Source organism: Entelurus aequoreus, linkage group LG12 (assembly GCF_033978785.1).
Source record: "Entelurus aequoreus isolate RoL-2023_Sb linkage group LG12, RoL_Eaeq_v1.1, whole genome shotgun sequence".
NCBI classification, from domain to species: domain Eukaryota; kingdom Metazoa; phylum Chordata; class Actinopteri; order Syngnathiformes; family Syngnathidae; genus Entelurus; species Entelurus aequoreus.
Genome location: NC_084742.1, coordinates 57,283,845 through 57,311,344, shown reverse-complemented (window position 1 = coordinate 57,311,344; position 27,500 = coordinate 57,283,845). Strand labels below are relative to the sequence as shown.

Here is a 27,500-nt window from a genome sequence, read left to right as displayed (position 1 = left end):
TAAACGTTGCATATAATCTAGAAGAACAACAGATACAAACTGCCTCAAGTACCGAGGAAATTTTGATGGGCCTGCTTTCACACAGTTAGCATGTGTCACATACCAAGTTATACGACTGTAAGGTGTATGGCTGTTTAATTAGAGACAAAAAACTAAAGTTAGCTAAAAAGTTAGCATGTTAATGTTACTATGCTAACATTAACATGCTAGCAGTTAACAAGTGTCACATACCAAGTTATACGACTGTAAGATGTATGGCTGTCTAACTAGAGAAAAAAAACGTAAAGTTAGCATGTTAATGTTAGTATGCTAGCATGCCAACATTAACATGCTAGCAGTTAACAAGTGTCACATACCAAGTTATACGAGTGTAAGATGTATGGCTGTCTAACTAGAGAAAAAAAAAAGTAAAGTTAGCTAAAAAGTTAGCACGTTAATGTTAGTATGCTACAATTAACATGTTAGCAGTTAACAAGTGTCACATACCAAGTTATACGACTGTAAGATGTATGGCTGTCTAACTAGAGAAAAAAAATGTAAAGTTAGCTAAAAAGTTAGCACGTTAATGTTAGTATGCTAGCATGCTAAAATTAACATGTTAGCAGTTAACAAGTGTCACATACCAAGTTATACGACTGTAAGATGTATGGCTGTCTAACTAGAGAAAAAAAATGTAAAGTTAGCTAAAAAGTTAGCACGTTAATGCTAGTATGCTAGCATGCTAAAATTAACATGTTAGCAGTTAACAAGTGTCACATACCAAGTTATACGACTGTAAGATGTATGGCTGTCTAACTAGAGAAAAACACCGTAAAGTTAGCTAAAAATTTAGCATGTAAATGTTAGTATGCTAGCATGCTAACATTAACATGCTAGCAGTTAACAAGTGTCACATACCAAGTTATATGACTGTAAGATGTATGGCTGTTTAACTAGAGAAAAAAAACGTAAAGTTAGCTAAAAAGTTAGCATGTTAATGTTAGTATGCTAGCATGCCAACATTAACATGCTAGCAGTTAACAAGTGTCACATACTAAGTTATACGACTGTAAGATGTATGGCTGTCTAACTAGAGAAAAAACATGTAAAGTTAGCTAAAAAGTTAGCATGTTAATGTTAGTATGCTAGCATGCCAACATTAACATGCTAGCAGTTAACAAGTGTCACATACCAAGTTATACGACTGTAAGATGTATGGCTGTCTAACTAGAGAAAAAAAAACGTAAAGTTAGCTAAAAAGTTAGCATGTTAATGTTAGTATGTTAGTATGCTAACATTAACATGCTAGCAGTTAACAAGTGTCACATACCAAGTTATACGACTGTAAGATGTATGGCTGTCTAACTAGAGAAAAAAAACGTAACGTTAGCTAAAAAGATAGCATGTTAATATTAGTATGCTAGCATGCCAACATTAACATGCTAGCAGTTAACAAGTGTCACATACCAAGTTATACGACTGTAAGATGTATGGCTGTCTAACTAGAGAAAAAAAACGTAAAGTTAGCTAAAAAAGTTAGCATGTAAATGTTAGTATGCTAGCATGCTAACATTAACATGCTAGCAGTTAACAAGTGTCACATACCAAGTTATACGACTGTAAGATGTATGGCTGTCTAACTAGAGAAAAAAAACGTAAAGTTAGCTAAAAAAGTTGGCATGTTAATGTTAGTATGCTAGCATGCTTACATTAACATGCTAGCAGTTAACAAGTGTCACATACCAAGTTATATGACTGTAAAAAGTATGGCTGTTTAACTATAGAAAAAAAACGTAAAGTTAGCTAAAAAGTTAGCATGTTAATGTTAGTATGCTAGCATGCCAACATTAACATGCTAGCAGTTAACAAGTGTCACATACCAAGTTATACGACTGTAAGATGTATGGCTGTCTAACTAGAGAAAAAAAACGTAAAGTTAGCTAAAAAGTTAGCATGTTAATGTTAGTATGCTAGCATGCTAACATTAACATGCTAGCAGTTAACAAGTGTCACATACCAAGTTATATGACTGTAAGATGTATGGCTGTTTAACTAGAGAGAAAAAACGTAAAGTTAGCTAAAAAGTTAGCATGTTAATGTTAGTATGCTAGCATGCCAACATTAACATGCTAGCAGTTAACAAGTGTCACATACTAAGTTATACGACTGTAAGATATATGGCTGTCTAACTAGAGAAAAAAAACGTAAAGTTAGCTAAAAAGTTAGCACGTTAATGTTAGTATGCTAGCATGCTAAAATTAACATGTTAGCAGTTAACAAGTGTCACATACCAAGTTATACGACTGTAAGATGTATGGCTGTCTAACTAGAGAAAAAAAATGTAAAGTTAGCTAAAAAGTTAGCATGTAAATGTTAGTATGCTAGCATGCTAACATTAACATGCTAGCAGTTAACGAGTGTCACATACCAAGTTATATGACTGTAAGATGTATGGCTGTTTAACTAGAGAAAAAAAACGTACAGTTAGCTAAAAAGTTAGCATGTTAATGTTAGTATGCTAGCATGCTAACATTAACATGCTAGCAGTTAACAAGTGTCACATACCAAGTTATACGACTGTAAGATGTATGGCTGTCTAACTAGAGAAAAAAAACGTAAAGTTAGCTAAAAAGTTAGCATGTTAATGTTAGTATGCTAGCATGCCAACATTAACATGCTAGCAGTTAACAAGTGTCACATACCAAGTTATATGACTGTAAGATGTATGGCTGTTTAACTAGAGAAAAAAAAAGGTGAAGTTAGCTAAAAAGTTAGCATGTTAATGTTAGTATGCTAGCATGCCAACATTAACATGCTAGCAGTTAACAAGTGTCACATACCAAGTTATACGACTGTAAGATATATGGCTGTCTAACTAGAGAAAAAAAACGTAAAGTTAGCTAAAAAGTTAGCACGTTAATGTTAGTATGCTAGCATGCTAAAATTAACATGTTAGCAGTTAACAAGTGTCACATACCAAGTTATACAACTGTAAGATGTATGGCTGTCTAACTAGAGAAAAAACCCGTAAAGTTAGCTAAAAAGTTAGCATGTAAATGTTAGTATGCTAGCATGCTAACATTAACATGCTAGCAGTTAACAAGTGTCACATACCAAGTTATACGACTGTAAGATGCATGGCTGTTTAACTAGAGAAAAAAAACGTAAAGTTAGCTAAAAAGTTAGCATGTAAATGTTAGTATGCTAGCATGCTAACATTAACATGCTAGCAGTTAACAAGTGTCACATACCAAGTTATATGACAGTAAGATGTATGGCTGTCTAACTAGAGGAAAAAAGAAAGTTAGCTAAAAAGTTAGCATGTTAATGTTAGTATGCTAACATTAACATGCTAGCAGTTAACAAGTGTCACATACCAAGTTATGTGACTCTAGGGTAAACTGTTGCAAAATTAGCTCAAAAAGCTAGCACTTTAATGCTAGCATGCTAACGTAAACATGCTAACAGTTAGCATGTTTCACATACCAAGTTATATGACTGTAAGCTGTATGGCTGCGGAATTACAGAAAAAAAGTGTCAAATCCGCAAAAAAAATTTAGCACTTTAATGTTAGCCTGCGAGCATGCTGAAGTTAGCATGCTCACAGTTAGCATGTGTCACATACCAAGTTATATGACTGTAAGATGTATGGCTGTCTAACTAGAGAAAAAAACCTAAAGTTAGCTAAAAAGTTATCACGTTAATGTTAGTATGCTAGCATGCTAACAATAACATGCTAGCAGTTAACAAGTGTCACATACCAAGTTATGTGACTCCAGGGTCAACTGTTGCAAAATTAGCTAAAAAAGGTAGCACTTTAATGCTAGCATGCTAATGTAAACATGCTAACAGTTAGCATGTTTCACATACCAAGTTATATGACTAAGTTGTATGGCGGCGGAATTAGAGAAAAAAGTGTCAAATCTGCAAAAAAAAGTTAGCACTTTAATGTTACCCTGCGAGCATGCTAAAGTTAGCATGCTAACAGTTAGCATGTGTCACATACCAAGTTATATGACTGTAAGATGTATGGCTGTCTAACTAGAGAAAAATACCTAAAGTTACCTAAAAAGTCAGCACGTTAATGTTAGTGTGCTAGCATGCTAACAATAACATGCTAGCAGTTAAGAAGTGTCATATACCAAGTTATGCGACTCCAGGGTCAACTGTTGCAAAATTACCTGAAAAAGGTAGCACTTTAATGCTAGCATGCTAACGTAAACATGCTAACAGTTAGTATGTTTCACATACCAAGTTATATGACTAAGTTGTTTGGCGGCGGCGTTAGAGAAAAAAGTGTCAAATCGGGGAAGAAAAAGTTAGCACTTTAATGTTAGCGTGCTAGCATGCTAAGGTAAGCACTCTAACAGTTAGCAAGTGTCACATACCAAGTTATATGACTCTAGGGTACACTGTTGCAAAAAAAAATAAGCTAGAAGCGGTAGAAAATGGATGAACGGAGACTCGCACGCTAACATTAAAGTGCTAACTTTTTGTGTGTGCAAATTTTACACTTTTTTCTCTAATTCCGCAGCCATACAACTTACAGTCACATAACTTGGTATGTGAAACATGCTCACAGTTAACAAAGTGTAAAATTTGCCCCAAAAAATTAGCACTTTAATGCTAGCATGTTATCATGCTAAAGTTAGCACGCTAACAGTTAACAAGTGTCACATACCAAGTTATATGACTCTAGGGTACACTGTTGCAAAATTAGCTCAAAAAGCTAGAAGCAGTAGAAAATGGATGGATGGATACTCGCATGCTAACATTAAAGTGCTAACTTTTTTGGTGTGCAAATTTTACAGTTTTTTCTCTAATTCCGCAGCCATACAACTTACAGTCACATTACTTGGTATGTGAAACATGCTCACAGTTAGCAAAGTGTAAAATTTGCACACAAAAAAAGTTAGCACTTTAATGTTAGCGTGCTAGCATGCTAAAGTTAGCATGCTAACAGTTAACAAGTGTCACATACCAAGTTATATGACTCTAGGGTACACTGTTGCAAAATTAGCTCAAAAAGCTAGAAGCGGTAGAAAATGGATGGACGGATACTCGCACGCTAACATTAAAGTGCTAACTTTTTTTGCGTGCAAATTTTACACTTTTTTTCTCTAATCCTGCAGCCATACAATTTACAGTCACATAACTTGGTATGTGAAACATGCTCACAGTTAGCAAAGTGTAAAATTTGCACACAAAAAAAGTTAGCACTTTAATGTTAGCGTGCTAGCATGCTAAAGTTAGCATGCTAACAGTTAACAAGTGTCACATACCAAGTTATATGACTCTAGGGTACACTGTTGCAAAATTAGCTCAAAAAGCTAGAAGCGGTAGAAATGGATGGACGGATACTCGCACGCTAACATTAAAGTGCTAACTTTTTTTGTGTGCAAATTTTACACTTTTTTCTCTAATTCCGCAGCCATACAACTTACAGTCACATAACTTGGTACGTGAAACATGCTAACAGGTAGCAAAGTGTAAAATTTGCACACAAAAAAAGTTAGCTCTTTAATGTTAGCGTGCTAGCATGCTAAAGTTAGCAAGTGTCACATTCAAAGTTGTATGACTGCGGAATTACAGAAAAAAGTGTCAAATCTGCACACAAAAAAGTTAGCACTTTAATGTTAGCATACGAGCATGCTAACATTAAAATGCAAACTTTTTTTGTGTGCAAATTTTACACTTTTTTCTCTAATTCCGCAGCCATACAACTTACAGTCACATAACTTGGTATGTGAAACATGCTAACAGGTAGCAAAGTGTAAAATTTGCACACACAAAAAGTTAGCACTTTAATGTTAGCGTGCTAGCATGCTAAAGTTAGCATGCTAACAGTTAGCAAGTGTCACATTCAAAGTTGTATGACTGCGGAATTACAGAAAAAAGTGTCAAATCTGCACACAAAAAAGTTAGCACTTTAATGTTAGCGTACGAGCATGCTAACATTAAAATGCTAACTTTTTTTGTGTGCAAATTTTACACTTTTTTCTCTAATTCCGCAGCCATACAACTTACAGTCATATAACTTGGTATGTGAAACATGCTAACAGGTAGCAAAGTGTAAAATTTGCACACAAAAAAAGTTAGCACTTTAATGTTAGCGTGCTATCATGCTAAAGTTAGCAGGCTAACAGTTAACAAGTGTCACATTCAAAGTTGTACGACTGCGGAATTACAGAAAAAAATGTCAAATCTGCACACAAAAAAGTTAGCACTTTAATGTTAGCGTACGAGCATGCTAACATTAAAATGCAAACTTTTTTTGTGTGCAAATTTTACACTTTTTTCTCTAATTCCGCAGCCATACAACTTACAGTCACATAACTTGGTATGTGAAACATGGTAACAGGTAGCAAAGTGTAAAATTTGCACACAAAAAAAGTTAGCACTTTAATGTTAGCATGCTAGCATGCTAAAGTTAGCAGGCTAACAGTTAACAAGTGTCACATTCAAAGTTGTATGACTGCGGAATTACAGAAAAAAGTGTCAAATCTGCACACAAAAAAGTTAGCACTTTAATGTTAGCGTACGAGCATGCTAACATTAAAATGCTAACTTTTTTTGTGTGCAAATTTTACACTTTTTTCTCTAATTCCGCAGCCATACAACTTACAGTCACATAACTTGGTATGTGAAACATGCTAACAGGTAGCAAAGTGTAAAATTTGCACACACAAAAAGTTAGCACTTTAATGTTAGCGTGCTAGCATGCTAAAGTTAACAGGCTAACAGTTAACAAGTGTCACATTCAAAGTTGTACGACTGCGGGATTACAGAAAAAGTGTCAAATCTGCACACAAAAAAGTTAGCACTTTAATGTTAGCGTACGAGCATGCTAACATTGAAATGCTAACTTTTATTGTGTGCAAATTTTACACTTTTTTCTCTAATTCCGCAGCCATACAACTTACAGTCACATAACTTGGTATGTGAAACATGCTAACAGGTAGCAAAGTGTAAAATTTGCACACAAAAAAAGTTAGCACTTTAATGTTAGCGTGCTAAAGTTAGCAGGCTAACAGTTAACAAGTGTCACATTCAAAGTTGTATGACTGCGGAATTACAGAAAAAAGTGTCAAATCTGCACACAAAAAAGTTAGCACTTTAATGTTAGCGTACGAGCATGCTAACATTAAAATGCTAACTTTTTGTGTGTGCAAATTTTACACTTTTTTCTCTAATTCCGCAGCCATACAACTTACAGTCACATAACTTGGTATGTGAAACATGCTAACAGGTAGCAAAGTGTAAAACTTGCCCCAAAAAAAGTTAGCAGCGTGCTAGCATGCTAAAGTTAGCACGCTAGCAGTTAACAAGTGTCACATTCCAAGTTATATTTATGACTCTAAGGTGTATGGCTGTGGAATTAAGAGAATAAAGTGTAATATTTTGTTGACATTGTGTGAGTATTTTCCATGCTTGTGTTGACGTTTCCTTTCTGCCTTGATAGCTGAGTGGATTATAGTCAGAGGAAAGTTACATCCATCCATCCATTTTTTTACAGCTTGTCCCTTTTGGGGTCGCGGGGTGTGCTGGAGCCTATCTCAGCTGCATTCAGGCGCACAAGTTACATTTGTAATAAAAATGTTTACATTTCATATATTTTTCTCCACGGGTGATTAAAAATATGAATAATTATCGATTGGAATAAAATCCAGTTCTCAGCCGTATCGCCCGGCCCAATGAGGAAGTGAGCTTTTTGTTTGTAACTTCATCAAAAGGTTTAAAAAGCAGCAGTTTGCAAACAGAAGTTGTCATCTTTAGTCATGAACAGCTTTTTATTATTAAAAAAGTCCACGGAGGTTTTGGAGAAACTCTATTAAAAAAACGTGTGTTTAAACGAGTGCGGACTTCTCAGCATCAAGCTGGAAAACATTTTTTGCAAAGTGATCCCAGAGTCCCGAGCAGCTGCGTGGGCGAGCGTCCCTCCCGTGTTTACAAGATCTAAATGAGACGGCGGGCCCCCCCGTGGCTGACCCCTGACCTATGACCAGTGTGCGGCGGGCGAAAAGAGGAAAACAAATTTCCCCTTCCAGCGCCACGACAGCCTTCAAGTCTGTGTTTCCGAGGAGCAGTTTACTATTTATGCCAGCGACATACAGCTTAAAGCAGGCCTGGGCAGTTATTTTGACTCGGGGGGGGGGGGGGGTAATCTACATCCAGTGTTTCCCACACAAAAGAATTAAGGCCGCCACGCTTTGTGTCTATCTACCACCACTACTGTTTTCTGCTTATTTGTTACTGACTGTGGCAGGACACCTCTGCCTCTGTTTCACTTTATGTTGCTGGTAAATAATATGGTTGTGGTAGTAGGCTAAAGTTAAATGATTTAGTATGCACTAATTAAAGGGGCAGAGCTTATGAGAGACATTTTAGCTTTTATATTTTTATAAGTGAAGTGAAGTGAATTATATTTATATAGCGCTTTTCTCTAGAGACTCAAAGCGCTTTACATAGTGAAACCCAATATCTAAGTTACATTTAAACCAGTGTGGGTGGCACTGGGAGCAGGTGGGTAAAGTGTCTTGCCCAAGGACACAACGGCAGTGACTAGGATGGCGGAAGCGGGGATCGAACCTGGAACCCTCAAGTTGCTGGCACGGCCGCTCTACCAACCGAGCTATACCGCCCCGTATAAGATATACACTACCGTTCAAAAGTTTGGGGTCACCCAAACAATTTTGTGGAATAGCCTTCATTTCTAAGAACAAGAATAGACTGTCGAGTTTCAGATGAAAGTTCTCTTTTTCTGGCCATTTTGAGCGTTTAATTGACCCCACAAATGTGACGCTCCAGAAACTCAATCTGCTCAAAGGAAGGTCAGTTTTGTAGCTTCTGTAACGAGCTAAACTGTTTTCAGATGTGTGAACATGATTGCACAAGGGTTTTCTAATCATCAATTAGCCTTCTGAGCCAATGAGCAAACACATTGTACCATTAGAACACTGGAGTGATAGTTGCTGGAAATGGGCCTTTTTACACCAATGTAGAAAATGCACCAAAAACCAGACATTTGCAGCTACAATAGTCATTTACCACATTAGCAATGTATAGAGTGTACTTCTTTAAAGTTAAGACTAGTTTAAAATTATCTTCATTGAAAAATAACGACATTTTAATGTGACCCCAAACTTTTGAACGGTAGTGTATTTTTTGTAAGAACCACAATTAATAAATATATTTCAGTGAATAACTTATTGTTCAAATCTGTATATAAATATGTACATAAAGTGTTGTAATTATATTTTAAAATGGATGCATGGACGTTTAAAACAAAACTGTTATTATTAATTAGTAAGTATACATTTTTTGAGCCTTTTTAGAGAAAACCATATCATTGTAGCAAATTATGCAAATTACTCGATGATGTCATGGTGACCACGCCCATAGCCACGCCCCCACCACCACAGGTATCTTGGCAGTTTATGGGAAACACTGATATCTATATATATATATATAGATAGATATAGATACAGTATATATATAAACACAAAACTTTCCTCCAAAAGGTCTTATCTTTGTCCATGTGATGTCAGATGAAACAAAAATGGAGCTGTTTGGCCGCAATACCCAGTATTGGAGGAGAAAAGGTGAGGCCTTTAATCCTCAGGAATACCATACCTACCGTCAAGCATGGTGGTGGTAGTATTATGCTTTGGGCCTGTTTTGCTGCCAATGGAACTGGTGCTTTACAGAGAGTAAATGGGACAATGAAAAAGGAGGTTTAACTCCTAAAATCAACCTAAAATCATCAGCCCGGAGGTTGGGTCTTGGGCGCAGTTGGGTGTTCCAACAGGACAATGACCCCAAACACGCCTCAAAAGTGGTAAAGGAATGGCTAAATCAGGCTAGAATGAAGCTTTTAGAATGGCCTTCCCAAAGTCCTGACTTAAACGTGTGGACAATGCTGAAGAAACAAGTCCTATGTCAGAAAAGCAACACATTTAGCTGAACTGCACCAATTTTGTCATGATTAATATTTATAAATGAAGATTCCTAATAAATGACACTAGAATACGCACACATAAATCATAGTGTAACGACCTGGAATGACACTTTATGTGTGGTGTTGGAGTTGTCCGACTTTTTGTGTGTCTGTAAACGCATCGCCGGCTAAGTGCCATATGTGCATGGGTTGGCGCAAGTGAGAAAGAGCGAGCGGCTGCTGTTGATATAACAAAGTTGCTTTTGGTCTGGTTTGTACTGCAGAAAATGACCACTTTTGCTAGATATCATTTTTTTTTACTAATGTTTTGGTGATGTTGTCTATGGCCGACAATAAAGAGTTTTGCTCAGTTAAGTGATGGATGGAATTCATGTCCTCAAAGCGTCTAGACAGACGTTACAATATTTGAACAATGACGACGAAAACGGTTTTCTCTGTCGTGTCCGTGTGTCGAAAATTGTTATGCGCTTATTTTTTAATTTGATTTTGTGCGCGGCATAGATTTGCCGTGCGCAGAGGACGCTTGAGCAGTGCGCAATTGCACAGGCGCGCACCTTAGAGGGAACGTTGGTTTGGAGGAGAAGAAGTCAGGCCTTTAATCCCAGGAACACCTTGCCTACCGTCAAGCATAGTGGTGGTAGTATTATGCTTTGGGCCTGTTTTGCTGCCAATGGAACTGGTGCTTTACAGAGAGTAAATGTGACAATGAAAAAGGAGGTTTAACTCCTAAAATCAACCTAAAATCATCAGCCCGGAGGTTGGGTCTTGGGCGCAGTTGGGTGTTCCAACAGGACAATGACCCCAAACACGCCTCAAAAGTGGTAAAGGAATGGCTAAATCAGGCTAGAATGAAGGCTAGAATAGAATTCCCAAAGTCCTGAGGGAACCTTAGAGGGAACATTGGTTTGGAGGAGAAAAGGTGAGGCCTTTAATCCCAGGATCACCAGGCCTACCGTCAAGCGTGGTGGTGGTAGTATTATGCTCTGGGCCTGTTTTGCTGCCAATGGAACTGGTGCTTTACAGAGAGTAAATGGGACAATGAAAAAGGAGGATTACCGTATTTTTCGGAGTATAAGTCGCTCCGGAGTATAAGTCGCACCGGCCGAAAATGCATAATAAAGAAGGAAGTATAAGGAGTATAAGTCGCATTTTTTTGGGGGAAATTTCTTTGATAAAACCCAACACCAAGAAAGGCAATTTAAAATAAATAAAGAATAGTGAACAACAGGCTGAATAAGTGTACGTTATATGAGGCATAAATAACCAACTGAGAAGGTGCCTGGTATGTTAACGGAACATATTATGGTAAGAGTCATTCAAATAACTATAACATATAGAACATGCTATACGTTTACCAAACAATCTGTCACTCATAATCGCTAAATCCCATGAAATCTTATACGTCTAGTCTCTTACGTGAATGAGATAAATAATATTATTTGATATTTTACGCTAATGTGTTAATAATTTCACACATAAGTCGCTCCTGAGTATAAGTCGCACCCCCGGCCAAACTATGACCAAAATGCGACTTATAGTCCGAAAAATACAGTACTTTCTGTTTTAACATGTTCTATCTACACTTCTGTTCAAATGTAATAATCACTTATTCTTCTCTTCTTTGATACTTTACATTCGTTTTGGATGATACCACACATTTAGGTATCAATCCGATACCAAGTAGTTACAGGATCATACATTGGTCATATTCAAAGTCCTCATCGTATTTCCTGAGTTTATAAACATAATATGATTTTTTTTTTAAAAAGAGAAAATAGATTTTGTGATGCTAAAAAATATCGATGTAATCATAGTAGTATCGACTAGATACGCTCTTGTACTTGGTATCATTACAGTGGATGTCAGGTGTAGATCCACCCATGGCATTTGTTTACATCGTGACGCCAGGTGAGCTATTGTATCCTCCTCTGGTGTGTAGTGAAGCATGTTTAGCTATTCCTCGTCCTGCAGTGATAATAATACTTGTAAGAAACTTAATTTATTTGTCGCCATGGAGACAAGGATTAGTGATTTAGAAGTAGCTAAAACACTGGACACAGACATGGCTTAAAGCACCTCTTTCTGAAGGCACTCTTTCAGTGTTATAACTTCACCTATATCTTTCATTTTTAAAGGGCAGTATAGTACCGAATATGATTCATATGAAGTCAACTTGTTTTTATACTCTACTGCTACTTTAAAGGCATCATAATTAGGGATGTCCGATAATATCGGGCTGCCGATAATATCGGCCGATAAATGCTTTAAAATGTAATATCGGAAATTATCGGTATCGGTTTCATTATTATCAGTATCGGTTTCTAAAAGTAAAATGTTTGACGTTTTAAATCGCCGCTGTGTACACGGACGTAGGGAGAGGTACAGAGAGACAATAAACCTTTAAGGCACTTCCTTTACGTGCATGCCATCCCAGTCACGTAATATCTACCGGCTTTACTCATTACGAATTGATGCAAGGCATACTTGTTCAACAGCCATACAGGTCACACTGAGGGTGGCCGTATAAACAACTTTAACACTGTTACAAATATGCGCCACACTGTGAACCCACACCAAACAAGAATGACAAACACATTTCGGGAGAACATCCGCACCGTAACACAACATAAACACAACAGAACAAATACCCAGAATCCCTTGTAGTACTAACTCTTCCGGGACGCTACAATATAAACATCCCCGCTAACCCCTACCCCCCCACCTCAACCTCCTCATAGTCTCTCTCAGGGAGAGCATGTCCTAAATTCCAATCTGCTTTTTGGATAGATAGATAAATAGTACTTTATTGATTCCTTCAGGAGAGTTCCCTCAGGAAAATTACAATTCCAGCAGCAGTGTACAGAGTTAAGATCGAATTTAAAAAGTAAAAAGTAAATAATGGGGGTATAAATGGAAACAGAATAAAAAACTAATACAATAAGAATAAAAATAAAAAGCAATAATGAGAATAAAAATATAACAGTAAAATAAGAATATAAGAAGAGGAACTAGGCAGTAGTGACCATGTTATGAAAAAGTATTGCACTGTTATTGTTTTGAGGCATATTAAAAAAAAAAAAATGCACTTTGTGACTTCAATAATAAATATGGCAGTGCCATGTTGGCATTTTTTTCCATAACTTGAGTTGATTTATTTTGGAAAACCTTGTTACATTGTTTAATGCATCCAGCAGGGCATCACAACAAAATTAGGCATAATAATATGTTAATTCCACGACTGTATATATCGGTATCGGTTGATATCGATATCGGTAATTAAGAGTTGGACACTATCGGAATATCGGATATCGGTAAAAAAGCCATTATCGGACATCTCTAATCATATAATTCATTAGTACCGCGGTACTTTTTTTTTAGTACGGGTATAGTATACGTACAACCCTACACTGAGGTAAGCATTCACCTGGTCACTGATTGTATAACAACACACAAATAAAGAGGGATTCATCCGCCTACATACTTGATGAATACAATATATTTGTGATTAATCACAAGAGTTAAAGGCCTACTGAAAGCCACTACTACCGACCACGCAGTCTGATAGTTTATATATCAATGATGAAATCTTAACATTGCAACACATGCCAATACGGCCGGGTTAACTTATAAAGTGCAATTTTAAATTTCCCGCTAAACTTCCGGTTGAAAAAGCCTTTGGAGGATGACGTATGCGCGTGACGTAGCCAGGGGAACAGAGGTATGCCTTCCCCATTGAATCCAATACAAAAAAGCTCTGTTTTCATTTCATAATTCCACAGTATTCTGGACATCTGTGTTGGTGAATCTTTTGCAATTTGTTTAATGAACAATGGAGGCTGCAAAGAAGAACGTTGTAGGTGGGATCGGTGTATTAAGCTGGCTGTAGCAACACAAAAAGGACTACTTACTTGGATAGCAGACGCCTAGCCGATGCTAGCCGCCCACCGCACGGATGATCGGATGAAGTCCTTCGTCGCGCCGTCGATCGCTGCAACGCAGGTGAGCACGGTTGTTGATGAGCAGATGAGGGCTGGCTGGCGTAGGAGGAGCGCTAATGTTTTTATCATAGCTCTGTGAGGTCCGGTTGCTAAGTTAGCCTTAGCGTCGTTAGCAACAGCATTGTTAAGCTTTGCCAGGCTGAGATCTATTAACCGTGTAGTTACATGTCCATGGTTTAATAGTATTGTTGATCTTCTGTCTATCCTTCCAGTCAGGGATTTATTTATTTTGTTTCCATCTGCATTTGAGACAGATGCTGTCACGTTAGCTCATGCTAAAGAGCTTCGTCGATGTATTGTCGTGGAGATAAAAGGCACTGTGAATGTCCATTTCGCGTTCTCGACTCTCATTTTCAAGAGGATATAGTATCCGAGGTGGTTTAAAATACAAATCCGTGATCCACAATAGAAAAAGGAGAGAGTGTGGAATCCAATGAGCCAGCTTGTACCTAAGTTACGGTCAGAGCGAAAAAAAATATGTATTTCACTGCATTCTAGTCCGTCACTCTAACGTTCCTCATCCACGAATATTTCATCCTCGCTCAAATTAATGGGGTAATCGTCGCTTTCTCGCTCCGAATAGCTCTAGCTGCATTGAAAACAATAGGAAAATATGAGGGAGTGAACAACTGACAACGTCACGCTACTTCCGGTAGGGGCAAGGTTTTTTTTTTATATCAGAGACCAAAAGTTGCAAACTTTATCGATGTTGTTCTATACTAAATCCTTTCAGCAAAAATATGGCAATATCGCAAAATGAACAAGTATGACACATAGAATGGATCTGCTATCCCCGTTTAAATTAAAAAAAATCATTTCAGTAGGCCTTTAAGTCCCTATTTTTGACGTCCCTAGTATACATGTATATGTATATGTAAAAATTAGGCAGGACAAGTATTTATAGCAGCAAGGGAGAGTCAACGACAGGCTGAACATGCCACTCAAATATGTCCAAGATGTCCTTCCTCTGCATTCTTTCAGCTCAACCTCGTCTTTGTGTCCGGTCAAGAGCAGTCCCACTCCCCGCGTATACGTGTGTGTGTGTGTGTGTGTGTGTGTGTGTGTGTGTGTGTGTGTGTGTGTGTGTGTGTGTGTGTGTGTGTGTGTGTGTGTGTGTGTGTGGCCAGGGTGTGTTGCTTCGTACTGGCTTAAGACCAGAATAAACATGTTGCAGAAAAGTGGGGAGAGGCCACACAATGGAACAATATGGAAAATGTAGGTCAAGGTTTGTAAACGTAACCATTCCGAAAACTTGCAGTGCTTTTTCACACTTCAGGTCGTGCTTTTTGACATCTGCCAGACCGTTTGTATACCGTCTGAAATAGTCCGCCTCAATCGAACAACATGTTCATTAGTGCGGTTTGCAGTGTTTTGCGTGGAGCCGCACTGTCTCCAAAATGTGTTTTAGTGGTACATTGTAGGGTTGTAAGGTATACCGGTACTAGTACAGGTGAATCATATTCGGTACTACACCGCCTCTAAAAAGTACCGGTCCCCGCCCTTTTTTTTCAACAGGCATGACGGCTCGTCGTCGTCAGGTCGTGACATTTCTGGTTTCACGAGCAGAGGAGCATGTTGGGCAGCGCGCACGCACAGAGTACTTACAAGCAGACACGGTGTGTAGACAGAAAAGGGAGAATGGACGCATTTTGGCTTAAAAAGTAAAGATAAAGGTGAAGTTATAACCTCAGGAGGAGGTGCTTTAAGACATGGCATCCGCAATGTTTTAGCTACTTCTAAATCATTAATCCTCGCCTCCATAGCGACAAATAAAGTAGGTTTCTTACAAGTATCGTTATCACTGGAGGACGAGGAATAGCTAAACCTGCTTCACTACACACCGTAGGAGGATACAATAGCTCACCGGCGTCACAATGTAAACAAACGCCATGGGTGGATCTACACCTGACATCCACTGTAATGATACCAAGTACAAGAGCGTATCTAGTCGATACGACTATAATTACATCGATATTTTTTATCATCACGAAATATTTTTTCCTTTTTAAAAAAAATGTATGTTATGTTTATAAACTCAGGAAATACGTCCCTGGACACATGAGGACTTTGAATATGACCAATGTATGATCCCTAACTACTTGGTTTCGGATCGATACCTAAATTTGTGGTATCATCCAAAACTAATGTAAAGTATCAAAGAAGAGAAGAATAAGTGATTATTACATTTTAACTGAAGTGTAGATAGAACATGTTAAAACAGAAAATAAGCAGATATTAACAATAAATGAACAAGTAGATTAATAATTAATTTCCTACCACTTGTCCTTAATAATGTAGACAAAATAATAGGTGTATAAATGGCACAATATGTTACTGCATACGTCAACAGCTAAATTAGGAGTCGTCGTCTGTTTACTTACTACTAAAAGTTGTCTCGTATGTTCACTATTTTATTTAAGGTCAAAATTGTTCTCCGATTGCAATAAGGTTAATAATTTTGCTAAAATAAAGCCAGAAATGCCATTTTTTGTGGTCCCCTTTATTTAGTAAAGTATGGAAATACATTTTTAGTACTGGTACAGCTCTGGTTTAGCCTGTTGAACTGTAAGTAGGCTAGATATAATTATTGCATACGATTCAAAAGAGTAAGATGACTAATTCAGTGTTAATATTTGAGTGGCTCCCGGGCCCCTCTGAAGTGGAAAAGTTGGGTGCTGACGTCAAAAATGTTAAGAACTCCTGTTTTAAACTAAACATACATTTTTAAGTACAAACGCTTTCCCCAAAGGTCCAATAATTTGCATTCAATATTGCAATTTGTGACAACTATACTATTAACTCCTTTATTTTGCACAAAACATCAAAAAGATGCGACTTGGCAGGATTTAGCAATGCTGCTACATGATGCTTAGTGTTTGACTAAAGCTGCGTCTGTTTAGCACACCGCTTCTAAAACTTGTAGATAATCCTCCTTATATTCAGGTTCAAAAATAGAAGTTTCTGGATCATAATTTGTCCCAAAGTAGTCTTTGTTGTCTCTCATCAAGACTGCCAGGATTAGGTGGTGAAAGTTAGATGATAAATCATGCCTCTCACCTAAATAGTAGAAAGTTGTGGACATAAACCCACAAGTTGGTCAACTTTGACCCGGAGATGGCGAGAAAGACACAAAAAACCCCCACTTATTTTAACCCTTTGTGAGGATTATAATGAATTGTTGATGTAAACTGCAAGATATAAACCTCCCATCAGTCTTTATCCCAGTGAGAGCAAACATTGTACAGTAAGTGATTGTTTTATTATATTTCTATATCTTGTTTAGCACTTAGCAATACTGCTACATGATGCTTAGTGTTTGCCTAAAGCTGCATCTGTTTAGCACACAGCTTCTAAAACTTGTAGGTCATCCTCCTTATACTTAGGCACAAAAATAGAAGTTTCTGGATCATGATTTGTCCCAAAGTAGTCTTTGTTGTCTCTCATCAAGTCTGCCATTATCAGTAGTGTTGTTGTTGTTGTTGAAGGGAAAGTGAACCTTGCCCAATAATTAGCATTCAATATTGCAATTTCTGATAAGTGACAACAGACATTGTACAGTAAGTGATTGTTTTATTATAGTTGTACATCTTGTTTAGTACTTAGCAATACTGCTACATGATGCTTAGTGTTTGACTAAAGTTGCGTCTGTTTAGCACACAGCTTCTAAAACTTGTAGGTCATCCTCCTTATACTCAGGCTCAAAAAATAGAAGTTTCTGGATCCTATGTTGTCTCTCATCAAGTCTGCCATTATCAGTAGTGTTGATGTTGTTGTTGTTGTTGAAGGGAAAGTGAACGCTGCCCAGTAATTCGCATTCAATATTGCAATTTGTGATAAGTGACAGCAGTCATTGTACAGTAAGTGATTGTTTTATTATGTTTGTATATCTTGTTTAGCACTTAGCAATACTGCTACATGATGCTTAGTGTTTGACTAAAGCTGCGTCTGTTTAGCACACAGCTTCTAAAACTTGTAGGTCATCCTCCTTATACTCAGGCACAAAAATAGAAGTTTCTGGATCATCATTTGTCCCAAAGTAGTCTTTGTTGTCTCTCATCAAGTCTGCCATTATCAGTAGTGTTGTTGTTGTTGTTGGGAAAGTGAACCCTGCCCAATAATTAGCATTCAATATTGCAATTTCAGTAAGTGATTGTTTTATTATATTTCTATATCTTGTTTAGCACTTAGCAATAATGCTACATGATGCTTAGTGTTTGACTAACGTTGCGTCTGTTTCGCACACAGCTTCTAGAACTTGTAGGTCATCCTCCTTATACTCAGGCTCAAAAAATAGAAGTTTCTGGATCCTTTGTTGTCTCTCATCAAGTCTGCCATTATCAGTAGTGTTGTTGTTGTTGTTGAAGGGAAAGTGAACGCTGCCCAGTAATTCGCATTCAATATTGCAATTTGTGATAAGCGAGAGCAGACATTGTACAGTAAGTGATTGTTTTATTATATTTCTATATCTTGTTCAGTACTTAGCAATACTGCTACATGATGCTTAGTGTTTGACTAAAGCTGCGTCTGTTTAGCACACAGCTTCTAAAACTTGTAGGTCATCCTCCTTATACTTAGGCACAAAAATAGAAGTTTCTGGATCATCATTTGTCCCAAAGTAGTCTTTGTTGTCTCTCATCAAGTCTGCCATGATTAGTAGTCTTGTTGTTGTTGTTGAAGGGAAAGTGAACCCTGCCCAATAATTAGCATTCAATATTGCAATTTCTAAAAAGTGACAGCAGACATTGTACAGTAAGTGATTGTTTTATTATAGTTGTACATCTTGTTTAGTACGTAGCAATACTGCTACGTGATGCTTAGTGTTTGACTAAAGTTGCGTCTGTTTAGCACACAGCTTCTAAAACTTGTAGGTCATCCTCCTTATACTCAGGCTCAAAAATAGAAGTTTCTGGATCCTTTGTTGTTTCTCAGCAAGTCTGCCATTATCAGTAGTGTTGTTGTTGAGGGGAAAGTGAATACTGCCCAATAATCAATCAATGTTGTAATTTCTGATAAGTGACAGCAGACATTGTACAGTAAGTGATTGTTTTATTATATTTCTATATCTTGTCTAGCACTTAGCAATACTTCTACATGATGCTTAGTGTTTGACTAAAGTTGCGTCTGTTTAGCACACAGCTTCTAAAACTTGTAGGTCACCCTCCTTATACTCAGGCTCAAAAAATAGAAGTTTCTGGATCCTTTGTTGTCTCTCAGCAAGTCTGCCATTATCAGTAGTGTTGTTGTTGAGGGGAAAGTGAATACTGCCCAATAATCAATCAATCAATGTTGCAATTTCTGATAAGTGACAGCAGACATTGTACAGTAAGGGATTGTTTTATTATATTTCTATATCTTGTCTAGCACTTAGCAATACTTCTACATGATTGTTTTATTATATTTCTATATCTTGTCTAGCACTTAGCAATACTTCTACATGATGCTTAGTGTTTGACTAAAGTTGCGTCTGTTTAGCACACAGCTTCTAAAACTTGTAGGTCATCCTCCTTATACTCAGGCTCAAAAAATAGAAGTTTCTGGATCCTTTGTTGTCTCTCAGCAAGTCTGCCATTATCAGTAGTGTTGTTGTTGAGGGGAAAGTGAATACTGCCCAATAATCAATCAATCAATCAATCAATGTTGCAATTTCTGATAAGTGACAGCAGACATTGTACAGTAAGGGATTGTTTTATTATATTTCTATATCTTGTTTAGTACTTAGCAATACTGCTACATGATGCTTAGTGTTTGACTAAAGCTGTGTCTGTTTCACATACAGCTTCTAAAACTTGTAGGTCATCCTCCTTATACTCAGGCTCAAAAATAGAATTGTTGTCTCTCAGCAAGTCTGCCATTATCAGTAGTGTTATTGTCGTTGTTGTTGAAGGGAAAGTGAACGCTGCCCAGTAATTCGCATTCAATATTGCAATTTGTGATAACTGCACTATTAACTCCTTTATTTCGCACAAAACAACGAAAAGATGCGATTTATTTGCGCAAGCAACATTACTAATAGCAATAAGACATGAGAATATATGAAGAAGCGTCAACATTAAACGCAGTTTGAGGCTCGCCATGTGACGCAGACTTTTGTTTTGTTCCACAGGCGTGCAAAGCCAGGCAGGACGTGGCATCAAAAACGGGAGAAAAATACGCGCTAATATTCATTTTCATGCAAAAGTCACAATAAACCGCGTTGTTATTATTATTATGGTTGTTGCGCCGACACCCTGCGGGGAGAGACTGTTGCATTCATGAAAACATTCCCTTTCAAACACTTCCGCCCGAGTCCACGGCGTGCAACAGCAAACACGCGTGTTTGTTGTGCGTGCGTGAAAGGGGAATGTTTGGAGACGCTGCCGGTGAACAGCGTGATGAAGAGGTAGGATTTAAAAGGTCTTACCCGATTAAAAGATGCGAGTGTGCGGGCGGCGGCGGCAGGAGAAGGAGGACTGGTGGAAACAGGAGATGGGGGACCCTTCCCATTTAACAGGCAAGGAGACGGAGTGGAAATTTCCATGTGCATGTGATGACGTCATGACTGAGGCTTCTTGTTACATACTGGGGGGGTCCCAGTATCCCCCCCGCCCCCCCCCCCCCTCACACACACACACACACACACACACACACACACACACACACACACACACACACACACACACACACACAGGTACAAAGATCCTAATTGCTCATTTTTCTTTCATAACCTTACATTTTTTTTTCTTATTTATAGTCTGATTTTCATCAGACTATAAATAATGTTTTGTTTACATTCCTTCTGGCCACGTTGGACAAGACATTCCTGACAAAGTCAAAGGGGAAACTGCACCCCTTTTTGTTGGGGCAATTCTGTCTATGATTCACAATTCTTATGTAAGACAAGAACACATGCATTATGCATTCTAAATCGTAAATAAACACTAGCAAGGGTCAGCAAACAATGGAGGGAATGAGAGTCGCTCTATTCCGCCTATAAAGCGCTCTAAAACCTTTTATATACACACTGTAAGTATATATGTAATGTAATAACATTCATAATAACATGTAGTATATACATGATGTATGTATATATGTAGTATCTAGTAACATTCATAATAACATGTAATGTATACACAATGTACAAACCCCGTTTCCATATGAGTTGGGAAATTGTGTTGGATGTAAATATAAACGGAATACAATGATTTGCAAATCCTTTTCAACCCATATTCAGTTGAATGCACTACAAAGACAACATATTTGATGTTCAAACTCATAAACTTTTTTTTTTTTTTTTTTTCTAATAATAATTAACTTAGAATTTCATGGCTGCAACACGTGCCAAAGTAGTTGGGAAAGGGCATGTTCACCACTGTGTTACATGGAGGGATGGAAGGTCACAGGCTTAGCTGCTTACGTGCAGTGATTTCTCCAGATTCTCTGAACCCTTCGATGATATTACGGAGCGTAGATGGTGAAATCCCTAAATTCCTTGCAATAGCTGGTTGAGAAAGGTTTTTCTTAAATTGTTCAACAAGGCAGGCTCTGGGGTTCCTGTCGCTGTCCGGCTTGGCTGCGTGGGGGCGGTGGTCCCTGGTTCCCTGGGCACCACACCTACTGTTTATGGGATGGGCTCTCGGGGAGGCTGGGGCCGTATTCTGGCTCCCGCACACACTGGGAGTCAAATGTATTGTACATGCAAATTCACATATACTCACATACATACATACACACATACATAGGTACCTACGCTCCCACATACATATATAAATAAAGTACATATTTACACACTCAAAGTTTGTACATCCACACGCACCCTCATTATACAAACATACTGTATACACATACTGTACATATACATTCACTGTAAAAACATACGTATACACATACTGTACATATACACTCACACACATACACATACTGTACATATACACTCACTGTACAAACACACATATACACATACTGTACATATACATTCGCTGTACAAACACACATACTGTATACACATACTGTACATATACATTCACTGTACAAACACACATACTGTATACACATACTGTACATATACATTCGCTGTATAAACACACATACTGTATACACATACTGTACATATACATTCACTGTACAAACACACATACTGTATACACATACTGTACATATACATTCACTGTACAAACACACATACTGTATACACATACTGTACATATACATTCACTGTACAAACACACATATACACATTCATTCACTGTACAAGCACACATATACACATACTGTACATATACAAGTACATATGCACACATACGCTCATGCACATAATCACGTTTCATCAAACATATATTAACGTTGTTGCCCTAGGGCAGGGGTCGGCAACCTTTACCACTCAAAGAGCCATTTTGGCAGGTTTCACAAATTAAAGAAAATAATGGGAGCCACAAAAAATAATTTTAAATTTAAAATGAAAAACGCCGCATACAAAGCTTAAATGCTTTGTGCTATGTTAACCAGGGGTCTCCGACACACGCACTGGCACGCACTATAATGTGGATATTTGATGTTAGTGCGGCCCGCGAGTTTTGAATGAATGGCGCTGGATAGCGTCATACTTGCCAACCCTCTCATTTTTCCCGGGAGACTACCGGATATCAGGGCGTGATGGCACTGCTTTTGGAGCCCTCTTCAGTCTGCCCAAACAGTGTACCTGCTCGACCACATGTAGAATGCAGTTTCGGCTTGCTCACGTAAGTGACAGCAAGGCGTACTAGCTCAGCAGCCACACAGCTTACACTGACGGTACCAATACCCAGAATCCCATGCAACCCTAACTCTTCCGCGCAACCAACGCACGGAGAGGGGGGGGGGTTTGATGTGTGGGGGGATTTGGTGGTAGCGGGGGTGTATAATGTAGACCGGAAGAGTTAGGGCTGCATGGGATTCTGGGTATTGGTTGTGTTGTGTTTATGTTGTGTTACGGTGGGATGTTCTCCAGAAATGTGTTTTTCATTCTTTTTTGGTGTGGGTTCACAGTGTGGCGCATATTTGTATCGTAACAATGTTAAAGTTGTTTGATATGGCTACCGTCAGTGTAAGCTGTGTGGCTGATGACTAAGTATGCTTTGCTGTCTCCTATGTGTGCAAGTAAAAGCCACATACAACATGTGGCCGGACTGGCACACTGTTTGTAAATGCTATAGAGGACAATTATTGCAGTGCAATTAGGGCACTCCCTTTATATAGTAATTAGAGTGTAAATATGATTATATTTTCCCTGGGAGTTATCTATGAGAGGCACTGAGATCCACAAGTCTCCTGGGAAAATCGGGGGGGTCGGCAAGTATGTAGCTGAGCCGCATCAGAGTGGTCAAAGAGCTGCATACGGCTCCGGAGCCGCGGGTTGCCGACCCCTGCCCTAGGGTAAACTGGGTATAACACATGGCACACTGACAAAGCTTAACCTATTGTTACTATAACAATCTACAAGGTTAATGTAGGTTGCTTCTCTTTCTTCCCCTCCATTTTTCTGCATTCTTTCGTATCTCAAGTTATCATTACGTATATGTATTGTTGCATTTGAACAATTGTATTGTTGATAATAAAGGTAAAGTACTGGTATTGTTTATTATCAATAGCACTATTTCTATTGGTATTCATATTGCTCCATTTTTAGTGTAATAATGCTCATTGTCATTTCTGTATTATTTTTTATTTTCGCTAACTGCTTATTTGCTATTACTTTTACCATCATATTTGTACATGTCGTATTTGCTGATGTTGCTCTATTGTTGTTGTTGTTGTTGTGTTTGCTGTTGTTGTTTTTGTCTCTCTGTCTAATCCCCCTCTTGTCCCCACAATTCCCCCCTCTGTCTTCCTTTTTTTCTCTTTCTATCCCCTCATGCTCCGGCCCGGCTGCACCAAATGATAATATAAATACATTTAATAAAGTCAAAATACAAATAAGGCAACAAGAGAAGTATCCTACACTTCTCTTTTGTAAAGTAAATCTGAACAGCCGATATGGGCATCTACATCAACTATATGATTTGCCTGAGAAGCTGGGCAGGACATTAAAAAAAAAAAAAAAAAAAAAAAAGTTCAACAATTTGCTCACGCATTTGTTGACAAAGTGGTGACCCTCGCCCCATCCTTGTTTGTGAATGACTGAGCATTTCATGGAATCTACTTTTATACCCAATCATGGCACCCACCTGTTCCCAATTTGCCTGTTCACCTGTGGGATGTTCCACATAAGTGTTTGATGAGTATTCCTCAACTTTATCAGTATTTATTGCCACCTTTCCCAACTTCTTTGTCACGTGTTGCTGGCATCAAATTCTAAAGTTAATGATTATTTGCAAAAAAAAAAAGTTTATCAGTTTGAACATCAAATATGTTGTCTTTGTAGCATATTCAAATGAATATGGGTTGAAAATGATTTGCAAATCATTGTATTCCGTTTATATTTACATCTAACACAATTTCCCAACTCATATGAAAACGGGGGTTTGTATATACATGATGTAAGTATATATGTAGTATCTAGTAACATTCATAATAACATGCAATATATACATGATGTAAGTATATATGTAATGTAGTAACATTCATAATAACATAATATTTACATGATGTAAGTATATATGTAGTATCTAGTAACATTTATAATAACATGTAATATTTACATATTTTGATCATTTTTAACATACGGCGGCGTATTAATTTCACAGACGCCTCACAACGTTAACTTTTTGATGCGTGTGCGTTGTGTTTTGGCCTAAAGTTGTTGTGTTGTACCTTAAAGTTGTTGTGTTGTGCCTTAAAGTTGTTGTGGTGTGTCTTAAAGTTGTTGTACTGTGTCTTAAAGTTGTTGTGTGTTGCCTTAAAGTTGTTGTGTGTTGCCTTAAAGTTGTTGTGTTGTGCCTTAATGGTGCTGTGCTGTGCCTTAAAGTTGTTGTATTGTGCATTAATGTTTTAGTGTTGTGTCTTAATGCTGTTGTCATTTGTCTCAAAGTTGTTGTGGTGTGCCTTAAAGTTGTAGTGGTGTGGCTTAAAGTTGTGTTGTTGTGCCTTAATGTTGTTGTGTGGTGCCTTAAAGTTGTTGTGCTGTGCGTTGATATTGTTGTGCTGTGGTTTAAAGTTGTTGTGTTGTGCCTCAAAGTTGTTGTGTGGAGCCTCAACGTTGTTGTGTTGTGCCTTAAAGTTGTTGTGTTGCGCCTTAAAGTTGTTGTGGCTTACAGTTGTTATGTCCTGGCCTAAAGTTGTTGTGTTGTGCCTTAAATTTGTAGTGTTGTGCCTTAATGTTGTTGCGTTGTGGCTTAAAGTTGTTGTGCTGTGCCTTAAAGTTTTTGTGTGGTGCCTTAACGCAGTTGTGTTGTGTCTTAAAGTTGTTGTGTTGTGGCTTAATGTTTTTGTGTTGTGCCTTAATGGTGTTGTGCTGTGCCTTTAAGTTGTTGTATTGTGCATTAATGTTTTAGTGTTGTGTCTTAAGGCTGTTGTCATTTGTCTCAAAGTTGTTGTGGTGTGGCTTAAAGTTGTTGTGGTGTGGCTTAAAGTTGTGCTGTTGTGCCTTAATGCTGTTGTGTGGTGCCTTAATGTTGTTGTGTGGTGCCTTAAAGTTGCTGTGCTGTGCATTAATATTGTTGTGCTGTGGCTTAAAGTTGTTGTGTTGTGCCTCAAAGTTGTTGTGTGGAGCCTTAACGTTGTTGTGGGGTGCCTTAAAGTTGTTGTGGGGTGCCTTAAAGTTGTTATGTTGTGCCTTAACGTTGTTATGTTGTGCCTTAAAGTTGTTGTGTTATGCCTTAAAGTTGCTGTGCTGTGGCTTAATGTTGTTGTGTGGTGCCTTAAAGTTGTTGTGTGGTGCCTTAAAGTTGTGGTGGTGTGCCTTAAAGTTGTTGTGGTGTGGCTTAAAGTTGTGCTGTTGTGCCTTAATGTTGTTGTGTGGTGCCTTAATGTTGTTGTGTGGTGCCTTAAAGTTGCTGTGCTGTGCATTAATATTGTTGTGCTGTGGCCTAAAGTTGTTGTGTTGTGCCTCAAAGTTGTTGTGTGGAGCCTTAACGTTGTTGTGGGGTGCCTTAAAGTTGTTATGTTGTGCCTTAAAGTTGTTATGTTGTGCCTTAAAGTTGTTGTGTTATGCCTTGAAGTTGCTGTGCTGTGGCTTAATGTTGTTGTGTGGTGCCTTTAAGTTGTTGTGTTGTGCCTTAAAGTTGTGGTGTTGTGCCTTAAAGTTGTTGTGCTATGGCTTAAAGTTGTGGTGGTGTGCCTTAAAGTTGTTGTGTTGTGCCTTAATGTTATAGTGTTGTGCCTTAATGTTGTTGTGTTGTGCCTTAATGTTGTTGTGGGGTGCCTTAAAGTTGTTGTGTTGTGCCTTAAAGTTGTTGTGTTATTGTGTTTGCATTTGTTGAGACGTCTCTCGGTCATCTTTGTGACAAGGTGACCTCCCAACTTGCAACACAAATTAATGTGTGATTGTAAGTCCTTACTGGAGTCACAACACACCTGGCAACATTTGCATTGGAAGGGTCAAGGAAATTTCCAGGAAAAACGGGGGGAGGGTGCGAGAGTGTTGCTGGAAAAAACCCGACTGCCTTCCACAATAAAACCATATTATTTTACTGGCATGCTTTTATTTTGAAGGCCTGACGTAGTGGAGATGATTTGTAAAAGTAGGTGAGTTAGGGGTGAACAGGAGGGTTGCCAGGTGTGACTTACAACAGTGGGGATTATCTTCATGTTTGGACTTTGGGGGCCAAATTTAGCTAAAAAAAATATTGTGTTTATACATATACACTATATTGCCAAAAGTATTGGGCCACCCACCCAAATGATGAGAATCAGGTGTCCCTAATCACAGCCCGGTGTATCAAATCAAGCACTTAGTCATGGAGACTGTTTCTACAAACGTGTGAAAGAATGGGCCGCTCTCAGTGATTTCCAGCGTGGAACTAGTCATAGGATGCCACCTGTGCAACAAATCCAGTCGTGAAATTTCCTGGCTCCTAAATATTCCAAAGTCAACTTTATTATAAGAAAATGGAAGAGTTTGGGAACAACAGCAACTCAGCCACCAAGTGGTAGGCCAAGTAAACTGACAGAGAGAGGTCAGCATAGTGCAAAGACTTTCTGCACAGTCAGTTGTTACAGAGCTCCAAACTTCATGTGACCTTCCAATTAGCCCACGTACAGCACGCAGAGAGCTTCATGGAATGGGTTTCCATGGCCGGGCAGCTGAATCTAAGCCATACATCACCAAGTCCAATGCAAAGCGTGGGATGCAGTGGTGTAAAGAACGTCGCCACTGGACTCTAGAGCAGTGGAGATGCCTTCTCTGGACTGTTGAATCACACTTTTCCATCTGGCAATCTGATGGACCAGTCTGAACGCTACATTTCGGACTGCATTGTGCCGAGTATGACATTTGGTGGAGGAGGAATTATGGTGTGGGGTTGTTTTTCAGGAGTTGGGCTTGGCCCTTTAGTTCCAGTGAAAAGGAACTTTGAATGCTCCACGATACCAAAACATTTTGGACAATTCCATGTGATGGCACTTCAAAGTTTAGTTAAGTTTATTAAGGATCCCCATTAGTCCACACCACAGTG

The 27,500-nt window shown here is 38.3% G+C and overlaps 1 protein-coding gene across 1 annotated transcript in view; it reads right to left on the bottom strand.

The window, feature by feature from the left end:
- LOC133662366 (sodium-coupled neutral amino acid transporter 4-like) overlaps positions 1–20,464 on the bottom strand; it is a 140,175-nt gene extending 119,711 nt beyond the window's left edge. Inside the window, exon 1 of the mRNA XM_062066298.1 lies at positions 20,336–20,464. The gene's annotated coding sequence lies outside the window, so the exon portion shown is untranslated. The remainder of the gene's footprint in view (positions 1–20,335) is intronic.
- Positions 20,465–27,500: the final 7,036 nt, after the last annotated feature.